The 23,985-nt window shown below is 41.2% G+C and overlaps 1 protein-coding gene across 2 annotated transcripts in view; it reads right to left on the bottom strand.

Moving 5' to 3' along the window:
* SEMA6D (semaphorin 6D) overlaps nucleotides 1–23,985 on the bottom strand; it is a 639,731-nt gene that overhangs the window by 99,126 nt on the left and 516,620 nt on the right. Inside the window, exon 4 of one of the 2 annotated variants that reach the window (XM_053594672.1) lies at nucleotides 14,262–14,446. The exons of the other annotated variant lie outside the window; for it this stretch is intronic. The gene's annotated coding sequence lies outside the window, so the exon portion shown is untranslated. The remainder of the gene's footprint in view (nucleotides 1–14,261; nucleotides 14,447–23,985) is intronic. 2 annotated transcript variants of the gene reach the window in all.

The raw sequence follows: 23,985 nt of genomic DNA, 5'->3' as shown, positions 1-23,985 counted from the left end.
ATGAATCCATAGAGCAAATACTTTTAAATCCGCTCATGAATGAATGAATAAATAGAGTACTACTTATTTTTTCTTTCAAAATTAATAAATATTGAATAATTGAAAATTATAATAGCTATGGTTAATCTGTTAATTCATACACATTTTTTAAAAGGAGAATTCTCATATTAAAATGTTTTAAAATTTGCGTTTGACTTTGAATTATTATTGGACAACTGCTGGCATAGTAAACTTAGACAGGCTATGTTCATTGATTCATGTATCCAACAGGTAGCTATTGAGCCTCCACTGTGTGCCAGGCATTATTATAGACTTAGGGAGCAGTGGTGAACCAAACAGTCAAACATTCTGATTTCATGGAGCTTGCAATCTATATCAAAGCTCCGTGCTAGATGACTAATTGTAAAATAGGTATAATTCCTATCTCAACTTTCTTTAAAGGACAAAATGTTATATAATATGGGAAATAAATAAATCCCGACTAGTTTGTATATCTTGATTAGTAACATATCTTGAAAATTACATGTAATTTTTATAGATACATAATCTTCAGAATTTTAAAATAGAACTCACTGAACACACAATATAATCAGTACTCAATAAATGTTAATTGTCATTATTGTTGATTTTTTGTGTGTGTGTTATTTGTGTGATTGTCATTGTTGACAAAGTAGGCTGGGAAAGATTCCATAAATAATGCAAGCACAACCACCCTTTTTAGTGTAGGTAGTGTTTGATGTGGCCTTAGAAAGGCATCAGGATCTTTCGTGGAGAGTGGAATGGGGCCTATGATGCTTTCCTTTCTTCCGAATCTGCTTAGATGTGAAGACCACTGAGTCTGTCATCCTGAAGATGTGTCCACATCAATTGATACAAAACATCATCCATCCCTTTCAAGAATCCCTCCTGTTTATTATCTGTCTTGAGCAGCTCTTGGATTTTGCTATAACTAGGTATTAAACTTGATGAGGGTCATTAAATGCATGTTGATAGAAAAAAAGTAGCATTAGTTACACATTATGAGATCCGAACTCACTGAGGCCACAAGGCATTTCCTTTGTGCTGTCTGTATTTTATTCAGCTATGGTCTTGATGCCTGGACCAGCAAGAAAGAAGAATCATTCATGTGCTAGTAAAGCCATACTAATACTAGTAATATTTAAATAATGATTTTGCGTGTATGATGTAGGATGTTGGTTGTGAAAACAGAGTAAATATCATTAAAATACTAATTAATAAAATGTCATTAAAATACAAATTAAACAGAATGTATAAGGTTGATTTTTTTCTTGAAAAAAATGCAGATAAGATACAAAACTAAACTTGCATCATATTCAAGTAAAATAACAGATACAAAACATTAAAAAGTGCCCCTTTTCCCAGTGCAGAGTTTATAATCTGATGCAAATTTGAGGATTTTGAGATTTTCATAAGCTACTCGGTTTTCTATCTTCAGAACTTGGGTATAAGTTCTTTCAGGTGGAAATCTTGACATAAAAATATGTGCACAGACTAATCATTTCTACTCATGGTCTGCTTGTTTAGACTCTCAGTGCAGCCACTGGAATTAAACCTGAACATGTTCGTGGTATTCAGGAAACCAATCAATAGCTTTTTTACACTAAGCATCAGTGACGAACATGCTGTCTTGCTGGGAGATCTGTCCCTCTTCTCTCAAATGGTGTTTATGTGACGTCCAAGGTTTCCGTTGTCATCTCCATCAGCGTATGTTTATGAGAGGAGTTTTATATACTGCTCAGGTGAAACGAACTCCTATCAAAATTGATTTAGTTATAAATTTCACTAGGATATTATTACTTGGCAGAGTTGTGTTATTCTCAGAGTGACAGTACCAAATGGTTTTCAATAATTTAATAGGTCTTTTACTCATGTGGAGTAGTATGGCAAAGCCATCCTGGTAAAGAACCATCTAAGATTCAGTATGTAGGTTGGATAAAGTAAGCCCTGGAAATAGGGGAATTGAGGGAAGCAGGTCACTGAGGTCACCAATTTTTACATATTTTCTTTTATGATTTGAAGACATAAGCCCCTGGTGTGATGTATCATAAATGTAACTGATACAAAAGTGGCCCTGTTTGGGGCAGGCTGTCGCACCTTTGCTGACATAAAAACTGGTTCAGAAGAGACCCAAGGCCTAAATTTACCCTGTAGGGGTTTATATATGTCCCCTAAAACATGCCTTACTCAGTGACATTTAGTAAGATTAATGTTGCAGAGCTGAAACTTGGCTTTTATAAAAATTGAATATTATTTGAAACAACTAGGCCATTGAACCTAAAAGCTTTTTTGCTGAGCATAATTTTTATGATCAAATACTTTTATTACCAATAACACTTGAGAAATTCTGCCAACACCAACCACATGTCCATGATGGTATCTTTCAGGTGGAAAAATACCAATATAATTTACGATAACAATAATAAATCCACCTTTCAGTTTAGAATGTTTTATAATTAATCATTTCATTTGAACCTCTCATCACCACTGTATAGAAGATTTTGCCATTTGAGGACTGGAAAGGTCAAGTATCATGTCCAATGTCATGCAGTAATTGACCATCCAAGGTTGGCATGAAGCAGACATTCATTCATCCATTTATTTATTCATTTATTTTTTTCTTGTCATAAATATCACATATTATGAGATCTACCCTATCAATGTCCAGAACTTTTTCATCTTGCATGACTGAAATTCTATCCCTCTTCACATTCTCTTCCTCCTAGCCTCTGGCAACCACCATTCCACATTCTGCTTCTATGAATTTGGCTACTTTATATAACCCATATTAAGTGAGGTCAAGCGGTATTTGTCCTTCTGCCACAGCCTTATTTCACTCAGCTTAATCTCCTCAAGGCTCATTCATGTTTTAGGATATGAGAAGATTTCTTTCTTCTCATTTAGAAATAATATTCTTTCGTGCACACACACACACACACACACACACACACACACTCTATTTTGTTTTTCCACTCCCATTTTCGTATCTATTTAGTTGGTTCGCACCTATTGGCTATTTTGAATATTGCAGCAGTGAATATAGGAGTGAAAGTATCTCATTGGCATACTGACTTCAATTCCTTTGGATAAATGCTCAGAAGTGGGATTGCTGAATTATAGGGTAGCTCTATTTCTAATTTTCTTTTTAAGGAATATCAATACTGTTTTCTATGGTGGCTGCATCATTCCACATCCCAACAATGCAGAAAGGGTTCAATTTCTCTAAGTCATGGAAACATTTGTTATTTTTCATTGTTTTGATAAGGTCCAGCCTAACAGATTCGTAGTGAGACCTCATTGTGGTTTTGGTTGGCATTTCTCTGATGATCAGTGACACTGACTATCTTTTCATATATCTGCTGGCCATCTGTGTGGCTTTTTTGAAGAAATGTCTATTCAGGTCATTTGCCCATTTTTCAATAAGGTTATTTTTTCGCTATTGAGTTGTATGAGTTCCTTATATATTTTGGATACTAACTCCTTACCAGATGTTAGGCTTGCAAATTTTTCTCTTTCTATTATGCCATCTAGTAACTGCTTACATTGAGTCATCAGAGCAGTAGACAAGGCTCTACCTTGTCAACAAATATCTGATGTGTCTGACTTTCTGATGTGTCCAAGTTTCTACATTTATGTCATCAGCCTCATTTCTTCCAGGGTAAGGGCAAAAAGTCTTTTGAATGCACACATGTTATCTGAAAATGGCAATGTGTTCATCAATTGGGCCCTTCCTCTTGTATAAAAATGAATTTGTTGATAAAGTTTCCATCCTGTTCTTTGGTTCAGAGTAGAATTTGGAAATGAAGTGACACCAAAAAATCTCTTGTGAGTTGAGAATGTCAAGCCAGTTGAAGAGCACTGGTATGTCTAGGATGACAGAGGACAGGCTTTGTGGTGTAGGGGTGGATGCTGGGGAGGGGAGAGTCTGAATTATAAGAAATATACTGGTGTAAAGAATCATTCTGGACATATGCTAGGTGTTGCTATGGGCAGATGATGAAAAGGTCAACAGAAGCATATTGTTTGCCATTTTGTTCTGATGACAGGAAGCTGGCTTTCACAACCTTACCTCACACAGCACAGGGCCTGTTCACACTATGCTGTGGGGAGGTCGGATATATGTCCAGCCATTTCATGAGGCAGCTGCATCTTTAGGCCCTTACTCAGATGCTTGGGGAAGTTTCACGGTGCAAAATATCTGATGATTCTCAGACATTACCCTCTGGCATAGCATACCAAGCTGGATTCTGTCAAGTGATACTTTGAAGCCCACTTCTGCTATTTACCAGCTTGGAAACAGAAGACAACCTGGCTAGCCATTCCGGCAAATCACTTCAACCAACTGGATCTCCAGATTTCTCCTCTGTGGAAACCAGGATTGGCATGAGGACCAAAAAGCCACTGACTAGGAAAATGCTTTGTATGTGCAGAATGTTTTGGCCATATTATTTGTGACTGTTATAATTGTTTTTCCATCAAATGTCTCAACATTGTGCAAAATTTCCCAGGGGGAAATTTAGTTTAATTTGTATTAGTTTAAAAATAAATATACACTGTGAAGCCCTTTGAGAAGCAGACAGGGAAGCTGGGAGAAGTATCAAGGTGTTGCTTGTCTGGCCAAGTTGGGAGTGAACAGGAGACCCAGGGATGCTGAGCAGCCAGAGTGGAGGCCCTGGGAAACCAGGCTTCCCTAACTTCTTCCCAGCAAAATGTGAAAGACTCAAGATTTTTAATCTTTCTCAGCCTGAAAATATGTGTAGATGGCTGTACCATGATTTTGAATTTCAGAGTCATCTTCATCCCCACTTAATACAATCTTTTTATATTATACATAAGGCAATTGCCTAATTGCCACATGAGGGCCATTAACTCCCACAGTCATACAGCCCCAAGGGGCAGAGCTTGTCCCAGATCTGGGTCTTCTGATTCTCAATTCAGTGTTTTCATTTCATGTCAACTGAATTCACAGGGTAATAAAATACGTGTCTGTAGTGCAGAAGTTAGTCTAAGCACATATTTGCAGTAGCAAATGTTAACTCTATGTGTATGAATACACAGTTTCAAACATCAGACAGGTTTTTAATATCGAATTCTTATTTTTTAAGAGTCTAAATGTAAGCACGAGGTGTGATCTTCTCAGATAACAAGAGTTCATGAAGATTTGAAAATATTCCATGAATAGTTGACATTTGGAGTCAGACATCCTGGTTTTTATTCCCATTCTAACACGGAGTAGCCTCATGAACTTGAGACCTTAATTTCATGTCTCTTACCTCAGTTTACCCACCTGGAAATGGTGCTAATAACAACTATACCACAATAACATTATTATGAGTATCAAATAAGATATGATATATAAAAATTAGGTAATGTAAGTAAACACATACCTATAAAATATATATAAAGTGCCTACCACGGAGGCCAACACATAGAAAAGATTCAGTGAATCTTAGACATTTGAAAAATAATTATGTCTAAAAGAAAAGAGAACATATGCTGGGGATAAGGTTAGGACTAGAAATCTGTACTCTGCTGCTCTGTCCACACGTTGCTGCTTACTAGCTAGGTGTTCTTTGGCAAATCTCTTGACTTAGAAGGGTTCCATTTCCCTCAGTTGTCAAATGCGGACACTAGTATTTAGAAGTATTGCATAAGGTTGATATGAGGTTCAAATGAAATACAGGTAATTTAGAAAATGTTCTCCGATATATAACATGTGTAAGAAAGTACGGGGAAGGAAAGAAGGAAGGAAGGAAGGAGAGAAATTAAATCATTTGAAAATGATAAAGCATTTTTTAGCTGTCAGGGAGTAGAGGCCTCTACTACTTTATTGCTGAAAAGTAGAGAACTTTACCTTTTTGCTACAGCTCAGCCATTGACTCATTGTTTGATGCTGGGAAAATAATTTAATCTCTAGATGACTATCTCAGTGGGTGTATATAATTTGTACTCTTCTGCCCAGAGTCACTGCATTGGATAAGATGACCTTGAGGTCCCCTTCAACTCTAATTTTCTATGATAAAATTATGTTCTCTGTGCCAGTGGTGCCTCTCCAATAAAAAGAAAATAGTAAAACCGTAGGCTAGTGAATGTGTCAAATGCTCTGAGATTTGCAGGAGAAAGTTCATGTTCACAGGGTGGTTCTTATTGAGAGAGGATACTCCTCATTTTCACACTCCATTCTTCTATTGAGGCTTTTAATTTAGTGGAATTATAAAGCTTCTTTGCAGCTCTACAGCTTTGAAACATGGGTGTGCTTTTGTTTTTGTGAAAAGTCTTTAATCATCTAATTTCTTACATTCTCTGTTTAAGAACTACATCAGAAGCGCTAGCAATTTAAGCTTTTTACTTTCAGATGATACAACTTCCTGGTTTTCAAGACCTTAGAGCTAGGTAGTTATAGATATCATTGTTCACAATGAGACAAATGGAATTTTTTTTTACATGAAGGAACTGTAAAAGTATCTTGTTAAATTCTGTTATTTAATAATAGGAAATCCTGGGGCTCAGAGAGGGAAAGTATCCAAAACAAGGTCACACAGGAATGGACATAGATCTCCTGGTTCTTAGTCACTATGGCAAATTGTCTTTTTTAAAGACATGCTTGTCTGTAATGTGATTTTTGCCACTCTCTTCTTAAGAGAGGTTAATTCTTCTCCCTTTGAATGTGGTAAAGTGACACTGGGAAATTGCAAGGCTAGGCCATGAGGGACCCAGGGGCTTTGGCTGGGGCCTGGTCGGATGTTCTCTCTTGGAACTCAGCTCTAGGGCTGTGAGAAGTTCAAAACACACGGCAAAGCCATAGCAGCACCTACTCCAACCAACAGAGGGGTTTTCGTGGACGTCCAGCTCAGCGGAACCTTCAGAAGACTAAAGTCCCACCAGCCATCCATGACTCCATGAGACACCCTAGGAGAGGGCTCCCCACCTGAGTCCAGCCTACCTCCTGAACCATGAGAGATAATAAATACTCCTTTCAAGACATACATGTTGGGATAGTTGGTTTTATAGCAACAGGTGAACTTAGCAGTACCCTATCCTTCCTTGGCTCTCAGATTCCACATTATTTGTTTTTTGAGTAAACTGTGTAAGATCAGCAGAAAAATGTAATTAATGTCCTGACCTCAATTGTTGCACAGATTTAAAAGTGAGAGCCGCTAATTTGAGTTTGTCTGGAGGAACAATTTAATGTGAGGAATCCTAAACCTGCACAAATTATAACTTCCCATCTTTCTGCACGCATAGAAAGTCTTCTTTGTGGCTAGAAACACACATGTGATGGTGACCAATGAAGTATAAGCAGACATGTATATGATTTCCCAAATGTGGCCTAGAGGAGCTGAGTTAGCGAAGAGGCAAGACCTTTTCTTCTACTTCATTTCTCTCTCCCTTTGTCCTAGGACTAGATGTGGTAGGTGGAGCTCAGGCAGCTAGCTTGCACAAGGAGGTAATCTTGAGGATAGAAGCTGCCTCAGTGGGAGTCTCACCAGGAAAACAAAACCATGCCTTGTATCTAACACTGAGTGAATTTAAAGCAGGGGTTGATTACATAGGTATTGGAAGAACTGAGAAGCTGAACTGAATGGTGAGAAAACCTAGAGGTTAGCAAGAGTAGCCACTACCAGTGCTGAAGTGGAAGGCAAAGGAAAGAGTTGCTGGAGTCTAGAGTGCAGAGTCTCTAGAGTGCAGAGTCTCCCAAAGAAGCTGTGGGCCTGGCCTGCAGGAGCCGGAGTCCCCAAGAGACAGGTGCTGTCAGGGGTTAGCCCAAGGTAGAAAGGCTTCTTTCTGTGCACCAATCTCCAGCCAGCGCCTCCACTTGGCTTAACTCAGCAGAAAGCCCATGAACTCAGGAACCAGGGAAATATAAGCTCGAGGGGCCAGCATCCCTGTAGTACAAGGAGTATCTGGGAAAAGCGTGGGAATGGCTCTGAGGGCAGCGAAGCCCAGATCCATCATGCAAGCCAGTGCTGGGAGATGAAACAGAGAATAGAGGTGGGCTGAGCCTGGTGGTCATGGCATTGCCATACACAATAAACAGCGATCTTCTCAAAGTCGTCATTATTTCTGACGTTTTCCCCTAAGTACAGCAAAACACAATACTAACTGACATTGATGTCAAACACCTCTTAGGGAGGACATACGAGTTTGCTAAAGCTGCCATAATGAAATGCCGCAGAATGGGTTGCTTTAACAACAGAAACATATTTTCTCACGATTTTGGAGGCTAGAAGGCCAAGATGGAGGAGTTCTCCTGCAGTCTCTCTCCTGGCCTCACAGACGGTCCCCTTCTTGTTCTGTCCCCGTATGGCCTTTCTTCTGTGCATGCGTCCTGCTGTCACTCTGCCTGTCCAAATTTCTTCTTTGTGTGAAGTCACTAGTCTGATTGGATTAGAGCCTGCCCTCACCACCTTAGCTAAACCTATTATCCCCTTAAAGACCCTATTTCAAAATATGATCAGATTCTGATGTACCAGGCATTAGGGCCTCCACATATGAATTTGAGGAGAACACAGTTCCACTCATAACAGGGGACAAGAAAAAGAATCAGATAATTGGAAAACTAAATAACCATGAATTATGTATGCTAACTAGGAAATCATAGTGTTGATAATGCCCAAGAGCCAATAATCTAAGAAACGTTATTATGTGGCTTTAAAATGCTACGGTCACTCCCTGATTAGCCGTGTCCTAATCCTGCCGTGCACCCCGCACTGCTGGAGGCTGACACGGAACTTCGTCTGTCTTATCTGCTCATGCGGGGGCTCCCCATTAGTTTTCACTTAGATCCCTGAGCCAGGAGGTCTTCCAGGAGACCGAGAGTTCGGCAGGTGCTAATTCTTCTCTTACCCCTCTGCTAATAGGAATTCCCACTTCTGCTGGGACCCTTCCAGCAGATGCACAGTGAATTCACAATAAAGGGGCAGCTGCAGAACAGCGTCCCTCCCAGGGTCTATGCCTATAATTAGCTCCACCTTAATCCTCCTGCACACAGTTCTTTCTGAGACTACAGAAGCCCCAGCCCAGTCCAGCTGCCATCCCTTCCCCCAAAGCTTGCTTTTAGCTACACAGTGCTGTTTCTAGGGACGTAATTTAGCATTTCAGTTTAAAAGGCAAAGTCGAAGAAGTGAGCCTGAGTGGTGAGACACAGAACCCTCAGCTTTCCGATGGTAGTGCCGACAGGCAGAGCCGGAGGAAGCAGAAGCGGGCCGAGTGTCAGCAAAGGAGGCAAAAGTGGCCGGGGAAGCAGTCATTTCAAGTGCTTCTCTTATCAAAGAATGGTTTGTTGATGATGTTTTTGACATGAATCAAGCTTTCTCAAGACCAGACTTTATTCGAGCTGAATTTGAAGGGTCTACGATGGCCCCAGTGATGTCGGATGACGATGATGGTGGTGGTGGAGGGGTCAGTTTTTCCACCGTCTACTTCTTTCCTTCCAACTGCCTTGCCACTCACCTTTCCTCCAGGAGAGAAAGCCAGGGTTGATGACATTTCAGAGATTTCAAAATTACCCTAAAGACACTCTTTCTATTTGGAAATGCTTCTCCTACCAACAGCGTATTTTCCTGACTTCACTTTAAGTGGGGTCGGACCAATCGGTGTCTAGGGCACTTGGCCCAGGACAGGGTCCTTGTGAGCCAGTGCTGGTTTTGTGTTGAGGTGGGGCTGTCCCAAAGGCTGCACTGTGTCCAGGGAGATCTACAGGGTCTGGGAACAGTGTTAGACGAAACTGCCAAAAGCAGGGATGCAGAGACTGAAGCAGATAAGAGACGATGAGATAAGCAGCAGAAGTGTCCAGGAAGAAAAACTACCCGAAGAAAGCAGTGTCCAGAGGGCACAGCCCAAGGACATATGCTGAGGACTGGGGCATAGCATTACCCCTCCACACAGATCTTTTTATGCATGCCTGGAAGTTTTCCTATGGGGAGAAGGGCACTTCCACTGACACTAGGCTAGTCTGAAAACTTAACTCCTGGCCTCTTTTCATTATCTTTCCTCTCTTTATCCTGGAGCTAATTCTCCCCCCCCCTCCACCTCCCAACCACGTGACAGCTCCCTCCCTCTTTCTTTTTCTTCCTGTTGCAAGTTTCTAAGCAGAGCTGGCCTTGCCTGGTAAACTGGGCTGCATTTCAGCTGATTATGAAGCTTACACTGTTCCCACTGTAACAAAACAACACGCTTACCCTGCAAACCTTATCCCTGGATGGAACGTGACATCTTCCACAGAACGTTTTCTGGACCAGCCCAGTCTCTCTGTGACAGGCGTGTAGGCAGCACTCCCAGACAGGGTGCTGGTAGACAGCCATTTGAAGGCAGGGGTGAAGTCGGAGAGAGAAAAGGGGAGGGGAAGGAGTGTTCTCGGCTCATGTTGATTTCTGTCAGATTTCGGCTAGGGTTTGTGAAGAGATAATTGTGTTATATTTTCTCATCCTTCACAGCCTGGTGGTTCCTGTATAATTATATATGCCTGAACTTAATATTATTTTAGAAAGGAGAAAAGCATGCAACAGATTTTTAGCCTCGGGCTTCTTGTGATTGGGTACAGATTTGACTCTTGCACATAATTTAGTTCTTTTTGCCTTTGCAAAGAGTAATTGGAGGGATGTGGCTCAAGTGCGTAGCTGGCCATTGGGGATTTTCTAGAGGTGAGAAAAGACTTGCCAGGCTAGGGGCATGTGCCACGCATGGCCTGATGAAGGCCACAGACGTGGTCCCCCTGTGTCTTAGACAGCGACCCGGGAAGTGATGGATCTTTCTGCTTCAGGCATCAGAAGCTAAATAAAAATTCCATTTGAGAAAGTTTCTTGTCTTTAACCAATGTGTTAAAATTTTAGGAACATTTTCTGGATAGCATTTGCTTTTTGCCATTCACACTATTAATGTGATTAAATATTATTAGGTCATACTTGTTGTGTTTCACGGAATTATTATAATAATTATTAATACATTGCCTAGAGTAGAAAATAAAACAGAGCACCTCAAGTCGAGTGAAATTTTTATATCAATGTTATACAATTATCATTATTGAACCAGAAAGAGAAGCTGAATGCAATTAGGAAAATAAGACCTACTCCAAATGTTTTTATTGATGTCGTTAATACACATACTCAAGATTGCTGATAAAAATGTTAATACAGACTGGTGATAGAATAACTTATACCAGTCATGTTAATATTTCAAGTCAGTTAAAATATTTTTTTATTTACTTATTTTTTTATTAAATCATAGCTTTGTACATTAGTATGATCATGGGGCACCATACACTTGGTTCATAGACCGTTTGACACATTTTCATCACACTAGTTAACATAGCTTTCGTGGCATTTTCTTAGTTATTTTGCTAAGACCTTTACATTCCACATTTACTAGGATTCACATATACCCTTGTAAGATGCACTGCAGGTGTAATCCCATTAATCCCCTTCCCTCCACCTACCTCCCCCCTCCCTTTCCCCCTTCTCCCTATTCTTAGGTTGTAACTGGGTTATAGCTTTCATGTGAAGGTCCTACATTAGTTTCATAATAAGGGTGAGTACATTGGGTACTTTTTCTTCCATTCTTGAGACACTTTACTAAGAAGAATATGTTCCAGCTCCATCCATGTTCAAGTCAGTTAAAATATTATTGGCATTTTTTTCTTAAAAATTAGGATATAACCCTATGTTCCTTACTATTTATATTACTTTCAGGGTTTCAGTTTCCATATAATGGACTTCGATGTATAACTTCGATTTTGCCTTTTTTCATAAGCTTTCGTGGTCTACCGTTAACAGATCATTGGACATTCCCACCATCCTTCACTTCCTAGGAGTTGGTTTCTGATTTGGAAAGTGGGGATAATCAGTAGCCTGTTGCTCCCTGTCGCAGGGTTTTGCTGTAGAATGATGACTCTCGACTCATAAAATGCTCAGCAGCGCAGCACGGTGGCTATGAGTTGAGACTTTAAAGACAGAGCCCTGATTTTGAATCCTGCTTTTGTGTGTGACCTTTGGCAAGTCACTTGACCTCTGTGTGCTTTGTTCCCCTCCTGTGTAAAATGGGGACAAACGCATAAGAAGGGGTAGTCTATGGTTCTCAGTGATAACAATGTCATATAGGACGTTAAAGGTCTTCTCTGAATTCATGCAGCTAGTGTTTTAGAACAGTGTTTGGCACAAATGTTTATTTGCTATTAGTATTAGCAGACTCTCTGCCATGCAGTAAATGCTTAGTAAACAGTAGCAGTAATTGTACAAACTCACTCACCCACAGCAGTCTACAAAGCAGGATGTCCCCACTTCCTAATCTACTGTGAGTGTTGGTGCTATACTCATCTCGTTCAAATCCCGTATACAAATCCCGTTTGTTTACTCTCTTGTTTGCCCTTATGTTGGTCCCGTTTCCAGGCCTTGGGGCTGTGCCTTTCACATCACTTCAATTCCATTTTATTGCTACCACCACTATGTTTTCAAACTTAAAATGTTTTAATAGCCTTTGAACTGCTATTTTTCTCTCCAAACTTTTCCCATTTCAATCCATCCTTTGGGGTATTCAAAGACATGGTTTTTTTTTTACTGCTCACTGACTACTTAGACCCCCACTATCTGGATTCCTTACTTCATCAACCTAAGCTTTTCATCTCTGGGCCTCCCTTAGGTTCCACTGCCCAGTCCTCCAGTCAGGCTGATTCATTTTTGGTGCTCCCCAAAAGCTATTGTCATGATCACCTTTCCTTTGTCTGAAGTCTCCTCTGAACCCTACCTGCTTTCCTACGTAAGTTTTTCTTCCTAGACCTTTGGCTTCTCTCCTGACGCTGTTTCCTACACATCTCATCTACACCTTTTCCATTCTTGCCAATAGAAACAAAGGATCTATTGCATTACTTTATAATTTTACGTCCACATTTTATATCTATCCTTGAAGGCCTGATGGTTCTCTCATAAACCCTACTCTGTCTGGCACAGTGACGAGGAAAAGGGTAGGCATTTCAAAAATTCTTAGAACGACTATCATATGTAGCTGAAATAACTCAGCTTCATTTTTCAACTCAATTCAGCATCATTTTCTAGTTCTTATGTGCTGTGTGTAATGAGATTCGCTTTGAGTTATCAACACTGTAGGGAAATGTTTAAATTAGAAGGAAAAATCCCACCACCAATTTCTTTCAAAATGGAACAAAAACGCAAAGATTTTTTTTCTACATCCTATTATCAAAACATCTAAATCCAAAGCTATCATCTCAACAATACCATTGTTTTCTCAAGAATGTAAACTTGGTTTAGGAAATGTACTTATGGAGAGTAATTAAATGGAAACTCAGATCCTTGTAAAACATTACTGCATAATATTTCTTACAATAAACATAGGATTGGCTAATGCTTAGTAACAGAACAGGAGAAAGGAGCTGAAATACATCAGAGAAAAAAATCATTGGACTTGGAAATTTAATAGCAGACCTTTGAAAATGAGGAGTGAGGAAAGAGGGAGGTGAGTGGGTTTGTAAGTGTTGAAGCGTGTGTTTGTTCTTCAAACTTCAATCCCTTGACTATTTTAATCCCTTTGTAGATATTCCTGTGCTCATCATAGGAAGAGAGAGCTTACCAAGTCTCACTCCAGGAGAGGGCACCCTGCTAGGCAGAAATCATTAGTGCAGCGCTCTCCCCACGTGAATGGCCTCTGCCCTGCCTGCCTTCTTTCTGTTGGCTGGGCCTCGGCCGACACGACCCAGGAGTCCTCTCCTTGGTCGTTTGGTCAGGCACACTAGTAAGCAGCAAGGTTAATGCCCTGAAACCATGTCCTCTTACTCAAGACACTTTTGAAGAGAGAGTCACTTGGTAGACAGTGTACCACGTGTGTTCTCAGTGCTGGAGTTAGCACACACACCAAGAGCGCCCTGCAGCTCAGAGTGCAGTGAGCGCAGAAGACCCTCACCAGCTGCTCACAGTGCAACCTTGCGGAGATTTTTCAATGGTAGTTACGAAAGGTTAGACAGAATTGACTAGCTCTGTTTTGTTTGGAGGTGGCCAAGCTGGTGTGGTGATGCCCGGGAATGCCAGTGTGCCATTTGACCCAGTCTCAAGGACGAGCAGGATTTCTCCACCCGGAGGAGTGCAGAGCACATTGAGGGCAGAGAGCAGCATGCCCAGTGCAGAGTGACTGGAAGAACTCGATGCATTCTGGGGAACTGAACAAGGAAGGGGATTGAGGTAAACTAACTGGCTGCTGTTATACTGGGAGTTGTTTCACAAAAGTTATCAGAAACTTACAGTTTCCTGCAAAGATGCAATCACTATCCTCTGCCAGAAGCCAGACTGGTGACAGCTGCTGAGTCACAGGCTGAGGATTCAAGTCCAGGTCAGTGGAGGTAGTTGCTGTCCTTCACGTGGGACGTGATCATGCACAGATAGATGGAAGTGTGGTGCCCTCAGCAGAGGAAGAGGAACGCTTCTTTCTGGAAGCACAGAGGAGGAAAGGACAGATGTAGGTGCTGCGGAGAAGAAAGGTGACAGTGGAATTTACATGTCTGTGAAGAGATCGGTGTGAGAAGTGACTGGAATAGCAGCCGTGGACTATGAATGATACAGGAAGTCTATAAATGGCCAAGGTGGGCACAGCAGGTGGCTTTTGAGTTCTGAGATGGGAAACCAAGAGAGAACTGTTTTCATTCGGCCATTTGTTTATGTGGCTAACAGCTAAGCACAGACCATATTGCCAGGCCCTGTGCCAACACTTACACTACGGAGAAAAATAATAGAAGCCCTACCCTTAGGAGCTCATAGCTGATTCAAAAGGTACAGACTTAGAAACACTCCTTTCAAGTAAGGGTTACAGATGCTAAGATAAAGGTGTGTGTGTGTGTGTGAGAAATGTATCCAGGGAGGCTCAAAAGGAGATGCAGATATTTAATTCACGTGCAGGGAAAGTTCTAGGAAGGTCTTCAAAAGGTGGTATGTTAAAAATGGCCTTATTCCTAGGGGCTGCTTGCCCCTAAACAGGGATGAAATGGCTGATGGGCCTGAGCAACTTGCTTTCAAATCACTAGCAAAAGAAAAAAGAAAAAGAGATAGATAGAGGGCCCAGGCCTGGTGGCTGAGGCCTATAACCCCAGCACTTTGGGAGATCAAGCTGGGCAGACTGGGGCTTGGAATTCAAGACCAGCCTGAGCACAGGGAACATCCCTCTCTCAACAAAAAATAGAGAAGTTAGCTGGGCATGGTGGAGCAAATCTGTAGTCCTAGCTAGTAGGGAGGCTGAAGCAGGAGGAAGTAGAGGTGACAGAGCAAAACCCAGTTTCAAAATAAACAAACGAAAAACCCAAGAAACAGAGGAAAAGGAAAAAGAGAGAAAATAAAACCAAATGTAGTAAAATAACAATTGGTCAATCAATCCAGGTGTTCATTGTAGTATTTTTCAACTTTTCTGCAAGTTTCATTTCTTTTTTTTAATAAAAAGTGCCGGGGAAACAAGAGGAGGTAGCTCAGCATAAGAATTGCATTTTCTTTTATCTCCTGCTACTGGGCAAGGGCTGGGAGTGGAGGGAGGGTTGGTAGACGGGAAGGGTGCTAGGGCAGGAGCAGTGACCACAGCATGGCGGCGAGACATGGTCTGCGTCACAAGCTCCCATGTTCAGGACGGTCGGACCTCTGGGTGCAAGTGGAAAAGGGGAGCAATAAGACTGAAGAGGCAGAGAAACCACGGCGGGAAGAGGGCCATCCTGTAAGCCAAGAGATAGGCTGTCAGAGCAGGAAAAGCCTCTTCCTACCCAGTCTTCAGAGCATGGCTCTCTGTAGGTTCAGCTATGCTTTTGGTTTCTTGGAGTGTGCAGAGAGAGGGGGATGGAAGGCGGGGTAGTGTTTGTCCCATTGATTTTGTAATTTCTGAGATGTATGAAACCAGAGTAAGCAGCTAGGAGCAGAATAGAGCCCATATATTACCCAGCTCTTTATACCTAAGATGTCGCAATCGTGTATATATTACAAACAGCTAAGAGGAAATTAGTTGGCCATGGTCAGGCTAGAATAATTCAGCTTGTTTGTTTTTTTCTTTAAGTCTTAATGTTTTCCAGTGTTACATCTACTAGCTATTTATAGTATGAGAACAGACTGCCCCAAGTTGTTTGAAAGCCATTAATACTGTGAATTATTTTAGATTATTGTTTTAACAAAGTTAATTTTAGGCCACAAGGTACGTGAAAGGGGAAATGAAGTCAGAGGAGGTCAGGGTGAGTGAGAATTTTAAGCAATCTTGAAGATAACAGAAATACCTTACAGTGACACCACCAGGGCATTCATTTTTCCAAAACAATTTCCAAGAAAATTTTCATTAATGATAGTTGTTTCATAAAACTTAAGTAAAGAATTAAAACTTTTTAAGATAAGTATAGGTGCAGAGAAAACGCCTATTGGGATAAATAGAGAAGAAAAAATTCTCCTGTCCTTGGAGCCTGCCCAGGTGTGGCTCCTGGACCCTGGAAAACTCTCTCAGTGTTACTGTTTACATAGCTGGCTGGGCCTTTGTTGGAAGGGCCCCAAGTGCTACAGACTGAATATTTCTATGCCCCCAAAGTCATGCGTTGAAACCTGAAATTCTTTTTTTTTTTTTTTTTTTTTGATGGTAGGAGGACTTTATTCTTTTTCTTAAAGCCTTTCAGTGACCTCCCATTGCCTTTAGGGTACAACCTAGAATCCATAATACTGTGTACTGATTTATTAATTTATTTACTTATTATTAAATCATAGCTGTGTACATTAATGCAATCATGGGGCACCATACACTGGTTTTATAAATTGAATTTCTTAAGGGGATGATATTTGGAGCTGGGGCCTTTTGTAAGTGATGAGGTCTTGGGAGCAGAGCCTAATGAAAGGGACAAGTGCCCTCACAAATGAGACCCCAAGAGAGCTCGCTGAGCCCTTCCCCCATGTAGGGACATAGCGAGAAGACGGCTATCTGTGAGCCGGGGAATGGTCCCTCCCTCCACACAGTATCTTCTGGCACCTTGATTCTGGACTTCCCAGCCTCGAGAACAAATGGTGAGAAAATAAATTTCTGTTGTTCATCAGCCACCCAGTTTATGGTATTTTGGTATAGCAGCCCAAACAGATTACAGCACTGGAGGGTGAGGCCTCTGTGTGCGGCCCCCTAGGAATCTAGGAATACTGATGCCTGACCTGCTCAAGGACACTTACGGCTCTCCATGAAACTAGAGGACCTTGTGCTTGAGCAGTGTTTTTAAATATCCTTTAGTGTTCAGCACAATTATTTAAGTATTTCAAACAATCAAAACTTGATGGTGATGGCGATTGTTCCAGTTCTTGCTTTGCATGAAACTGCCCCAGAATTTAGTGATGTAAAATAACTGTTTTATTCTGCTTAAGAATTCTGGAGTTCAGGAATAAGGACAAGGTCATAGCAAGAGTGACATGGTCATGCTCCACAATTTCTGGGGCGTCAGTTGGAAAGATGTGAAAGAGGATCAGGTGGCTGAGTGCCAGAATCTTGGGGAGCCTTCTTGAATTGTGGGTGGGACAGCTGGCCTGGGATGGCTGCAAGTCTGAGCTTGGTCAGGAGCGTTGATTTGATGGCAAGTAGCTTCCCCGTGTGGCGTGGGCTCTCTCCTACCATGGAAGCCTCTGGGTAGTTGGACTCCCTACCTGAGGGGTTATTTAGGGCTACAGGGATGATGACTGTATTTACAAAGCACTGAAAATGCATTCACATCGAGAAGCTTCATTTGCTGTTCATGGGATGAACATAAATGCCCTAGGTATAAAAAATAGGGAGAAAGAGCAAAAGGAGCAGGGAATTCTCGTAAGTGAGTTATAGGAAGAACAGTTTTGTGGGATTCTGATAACTCTTAAAGAATTCTGTAACAACAGAGAAAATTTACCACTGTACTCTGCATACCAGTGGTCACTGCCTGTCTTCCACCCCCTCCACAGTTCTGGTTTCAGAACGATGCCATCAAACCAATTAGACTTGCCTAATTTGAAAGCGTGATCTTAGTTACAGCCTCCCCAATTCTCCTAAGTGAAGAAAAAAAAAAAAAGAAAAAGAAAAAAGAGAAAGAGTTGGTGACTAAGCATGAGATGATCCCGTAAATGTCATAACTTTGCCCACAGCAAGGCTGGTACTAAATATAATTCCTAGAACAATTACTCAACAGGGGCCAAACTGGGGTTTTCCTAGGGCATTGGCCTTGTCATTACAGACAGAGACATGTCTGGGCCCCACTTTTTGAAGCAAGAAGTTTTACTTCTTATTTCCCTTCACAGCATCTTTCAACAAAGTTAAGATATAAACCCCATTGCAGCAGGAAATCTGGATATGAATTTGTGGACAAAAATATTTTATAGATTCAGAAAAAGGTATCCCACAACATTTCTCTTAACTGTTGGCTAAAAATTGCACCAGAAATGTTCTGGAACTCTGCATTCTGATGCTGCTACTGAGAACATCTATATACTATTGGCACACACCTAATTTTAGTATAGTGATGCTTTGCACACTAAGAATTGGGACACATGGTCCAGGAGAAAACCTGGAACTTTGAGTTTATTCCGGATACTGTTGGCTGTGTTGTTGCCAAACTTAGCCTCCCTACAGTTGTTTCTTCATCTGGGAAAGTGGCGGTGGTCTTGGTGATCTAATGCAGACCAGTTCTTTGAGGCTAGTAACTGTGGGTAAAAGTTTCTTGAAAGGGGACTGACTGTATTTTCCCCAGCCCAAGTCTGCCTATGTCCTCTCCATAATGTGAGCTCACTCTCTGCACATCTGCTGTTCCAGCTTCCTGAAGATCACAGAATAGAGAGAAAGATGAAGGAAAATGCAGAAAACAAAAGACAAAAGCAAAAATAAAAACTGGAAAGGGAAGAAAAGGCAAAAAGAGCGGAAAGGAAGATGGAAAGCGATAGTTTTAAAACACTGAAAAGCAGAAGAGATTGAGTGGGTGTGGTGGCTCACGCCTGTAATCCCAGCACTTTGGGAGGTCAAGGCAGGAGGATTCCTTGAACTTGAGAGTTCAAAGCCAGCCTGGGCAAGAGAGTAAGGCCCTAAGCATGAATCCTATGTACTCAATTTTGATATGAGGACAATTAATGACAATTAAGGTCATGGGGAGGGGGAGGAAAAGCAGAGAGAGGGAGGGAGGGGAAAGGGTGGGGCCTTGGTGTGTGCCACACCTTCTGGGGGCAAGACATGATTGCAAGAGGGACTTTACCTAACAAATGCAATCAGTGTAACCTGGCTTATTGTACCCTCAATGAAGCCCCAACAATAAAAAAAAAAAAAAAAAAAACTAACCAGGCATGGTGGTTGTGGTACCCACCTGTAGTCCTAGCTACTTGGGGCACTAAGGCAGAAGGACTGCATGGGCTCAGGAGTCTAAGGCTGCTGTGAGCTATGATTTTACCACTGCACTCCAGCCTGGGCAATAGAGTGAGACGAAAGAAAGAATGAAAGAACGAAAGAACGAAAGAAAGAAAGAAAGAAGTAGATGACACGAACTTAACCTTTGACATCAGGAGTTTAACCCTCCTTTCTTCCTTCTCCAAAGGTTGAAAATACCAAGTGAGAACCATTCCTATCATAACTTAAATAAAAAAGTAAAATAGGAACCCCACCAAGTCCACCAGTTCATGCTATGGCTATAGTTATATATGACAGAAGACAACAAATTAGAAAGCATGAAGGGCTTCCTAAGAAGTGACAAGAGAAGATCTTTTGGGTAGCACTCAGCCTTGGATTTGTTACCCACTCTCCACACCCCCATGGAAGTTGGGCAGGTGAATCCAGTCCTGCGGGAGTCACAGCAGAGGCTTTGTAGCAGCCATGATGGCTGAGGCTATTCATTAAAGCTGTCCAGCATTTGCATCTATCTGTGACATTAATGCAAAGCCATGAACAGCATACAGAGTTTATTGGTGGAAGTTAAATCTAAAGATGAACTTTGAACAACGGCAAAAAGAAAGCTAGAAAACTTCGCGATCATGTCTGAGCCTAAAAAGTGGCTAATCGCCACAGACTAGCAGGTGTGATGCACACTGGTACAAAGAAAAAGGAGGCAGAAAGTAGAACCTGGGAACAGTCTCCTTCCTGCTGTCAAAGCTCCTTCGCAGAGAAGCTCCATGGTCCACCCAGGTTAGACCCTGATGAGGAGCAATTACTGATTCTGTGATATGTGTTGTAGGTCCATCTTTATGCTTCTGGTTTTTGAATAATGTATAGCTATGATGCAGGATAAATGGTTCAAGTCTAACTAATTATGTTATTGTCTTTTTAAGTTAGGAAGAGTTCTTTAATGGAATCATCCCTACCGACAGTGCTTCCTGGCACATGTGGTAGGAGCTCACTAAATATTCTGCAAACAGAGCTCAGTTACCAGCTAAGTGGAGGAATCCCTGTGCCTATATTTGTAAAGTATAAGGTAGGCACCTCAGAGATTGTAAAACAAGTGACACTATTTTATACGTGTATGTGTGTATATAAATGTAGGTTAGCTGAGCAGAAATAACTGTAAATAAATAAGCAATATCTTTAGTTGACATAGTACCATGGGGTGACATTGTTTTGCTTTGAAGGCCTATTAATATAGTCAGTGTCATTTATCTTCAGATTTGTCCTAACACTCATTTCTGGATTTTTTATTCATAAGAAAAACACCTACTTAGTCAAGGTGAAGAGCTAAGACATAATAAAATAAGAACAGGCCCAGAAGTCAAAAGACTCAGGCTCTGGTTTTACCAGTGCTCCTGAGTCTCTGGGTGTCCGTGGGGCTGCGTGTCTGTACCTTCAAACAAAAGCCTTGCCTTAGAAGACTTTAATTATCACATCCATGGGCCTGGATTTTCTGAAGGAGAGTGGTATTTTCAAACCTTTTTCTCTTCTCCAATGCAAACCCCTGGAATATCTTGAAAATTCCAGCAGTTCCATTTTCAAATTACTTTCATAGACTGCCTTGAATTCAAGGAAGATCTGAGGTCTTCTGATGGATTCGTTTCCAGAATTTTGGTACTGAATTATGACCACTGTATTCCCTGTGCTCCCTTCCAGTTCCAACATACTAAGATGCTGAAGTTTCACATGTTTTTATTTCTAGGCACAATGAGGTCTAGCATTAGTTTGCAAATAAATATCTTGTCTCCGTTCCTAGCTGCTCCCAACCCTATTACTACCGCAGAAACAAAACAAAATGAAGTCCTGAATCTGTTACCTCAGAGACAGAGATCAATCCAAGATTAATTCAGGGTCAGGAAATAAGGTAATTTGGTTCTAGTGACACTGAATTGAGTCAGAATAGACAGTTTACTGGCCAAAAAGAATTACAGATTTCAAGAACCTTACTAGCTGGAACAAAGTAATTTTCCATTACTGAACACAGTTAGCCTTTTTCACAGTGAGCAATGTTCTTGGAACATTCCCCCTGGAATTGTTAGTGTCTGTATACTCTTGAAGGGCTCCCAGTGCCCACTACATTAAGGAGTTGATGTTTATTGGGCATCTGAGCTGTAGTATACACTGTTAAATGCCTTATATATGTGATCTCATGTTGATCACTGAAATTGCTTTAAAATAAATTATGAGTAGCCTACTCTGATCTTCAGAGTGCCTTTTGAAGTACAATTTTAACTACCTTTGGTGCCTACTTCCCACCAACAAATAACACGGGGATGCTTCTTTTCAGCTCAACTATTTTCCATGCCCAAAATATACATCCTTGATTTGCCATTTCTATAAGCCTTATCATTCCATATGATTCACTATGTGTGTGTGTGTGAACATTCGAACAATGACTGCTCACTTTTACCTCCTTCTCTCTCCCAACCTACCCCCTCAATCTAGGTGAAATGCCATTTGCTTAAAAAAGACTCCTGGGCACTACTAACTCAAAGTTGGCATAGAGTGGTTTTCAGAATATACGTATTGAGTTGAATTGAATGTGTGGATTCTTCTTTTAAAGTCTAGGTTTAAAAGCAATTAAGTCCTTAGACGGGATGTAAATGCGTCTGCTTAGAGCATGCGGGGGAGGGGGGGCAGGTAATGGCTGAAATGTGTTTAGACACTTTAGGACTCACTGTGGAGACAGGAAGATAACTTCTAAGAAAGATGCACAAAAGTTGGTGAACAAATGAGAGAATCTTCTGACCTTTCTGGTTTCAAAACACTGTCATTAGCAGATAAAAGTGAGATAATCTGAATGCTACTTCGTAAAGACTTGGCTAATTTTAGATTTCACTCGTGCACTCCAAGAAGATGGCAAAATCTTGGCATCCATTAATGGATTTGCCACTGTCATTCTGCTGCTCCTCCTTCTGCTCTTGGAGACGTCACTCGAAGATTATAAGGGAACCACAGGGTCACTTGTACATTACTCTGCTGCCAATGCGTGTGTGCCCATGTATGTGTGTGGGGGTGGGCAATGGTGGTGGCAATAGCTCTTGCTCCAACGTATGCACAGTCTGTAGGAAATATCCAAGCTGTTGCCCTGCCTTCCCAGACACCGCAGATGTACACTGCTATCCCCTTACATACAACCCCACTCGCCATCTTTCTGCTTCCAGTGAGGCAACTCAGATGCACACTGGGATGTGCATACCACATTCGGAGTTTGTCCTGACTGGCTGGGAAGGGTGCCTCCATTCATTCCTGCTATCAGGAATACCAGAAATGAAACAAAGAAGCAGCTGGCGGTTTCAACTGTGATTTGTGCAAGATGTCTGGGCTGATGCTCCATCTGGGACATGAAGAGGAGTAACACAAAGCTCTGTGTTAGCATTTTTTTTTTTTAAAACGTCTGCTATGTTTTAAGGACATGAGTTCTAATTCTACTCCTGCTTGTACAGTTGACATTTAGAGCAAAGTATCTCTTTAACTAGGCAATGTGGTTTCACTCTGAATAAAAGAACTCCAGTATCACCTTCTCAGGACACAAACTGGTCATTCTTCTTCTTGGATGGACAAACTTTATTACCTTCGAAGTCTCCATTTTCCCACAGAGCCAAAGCTTCAGTCCCTCTGTTCCCTTCCTGGAACGAGCTTTACACTAATTCTGTTTTTCTCTCTGAGTTCCTCCCTTCAGGAGAGAATGTGAGAAGCCAGTTTCCATAGCTTCACCCCTCATCCAGAAAATCTTAAGGATTGTAGATTTAGCAGGGCAGTGCCGAGGTGTCAATTGCAAAATGGATTTTAAAAATCTTAATTCAGCCTGCTAGGCAGACATTATGTCATCAGCATTTTCATCGTTGTCATTTTTTAGTTCGTGTTGTTCAAATAGAAAAAAAGGAAGGTGTAAAAGTATATAAGAAGAAGGTGTTTCCAACAGGCTATCTCGAAAGCAGATAGCGTCAAGTTCAGTCTCTGCACACATTTCTTATGAAATATTTCCCTGGGGGAGTGCACGTTGGAGGCATTAAGGAAGAAGGGTAGGGCAGGATTTCCAGGTGAATAATCTTTTTTTTTTCCTGGTGAATAATCTTTAAAGAAATATGTGAGGACGAAAGTATCTAAAGTTGATCAGGAATAAAGATCTACTTTTCCTGAGAAAACTAAGCGAACATGGAAAAGAATTGGTATCTGTAACTAGATCACAAAACTGACTCGCCGGCTCTCTTTTGCTCAGAGAAAAGATTTGGCAAATGTTACTGCGTTCCTTTATCCCAAACCTAACTTTATTAAGAAATCAAAGCAGCTGGCTTTGACTGCTTTTCAAATTATTTAAATTTGCATTTGAAAACACGAGTTCCCTTCCACTGTCCAAACAAGTGTAAAGAAGGAAAGTGAAAAATCAACTCTTCAAGATCTTTAGGAAGTGTACTTATCACTCTGGATACGGAAAAGAATCACTGATGATGTTAAGACTGGTTTTTAGAGGAAGTAAATATTTTAACTGATAAAGTAATACATGCAAGTGGGGGGAAAGCCCTAAGACCATCCATCAAAAAGTAATTTTTCCTGAGACCCTAGTCACAAGGTCCACTTCCTCAGAGAAAATCC

This window comes from Nycticebus coucang, chromosome 6, assembly GCF_027406575.1.
Source record: "Nycticebus coucang isolate mNycCou1 chromosome 6, mNycCou1.pri, whole genome shotgun sequence".
Classification (NCBI taxonomy): Eukaryota; Metazoa; Chordata; class Mammalia; order Primates; family Lorisidae; genus Nycticebus; species Nycticebus coucang.
The sequence above is the reverse complement of the archived record's forward strand: the minus strand, read 5'-3'. Positions and strand labels throughout refer to the sequence as shown.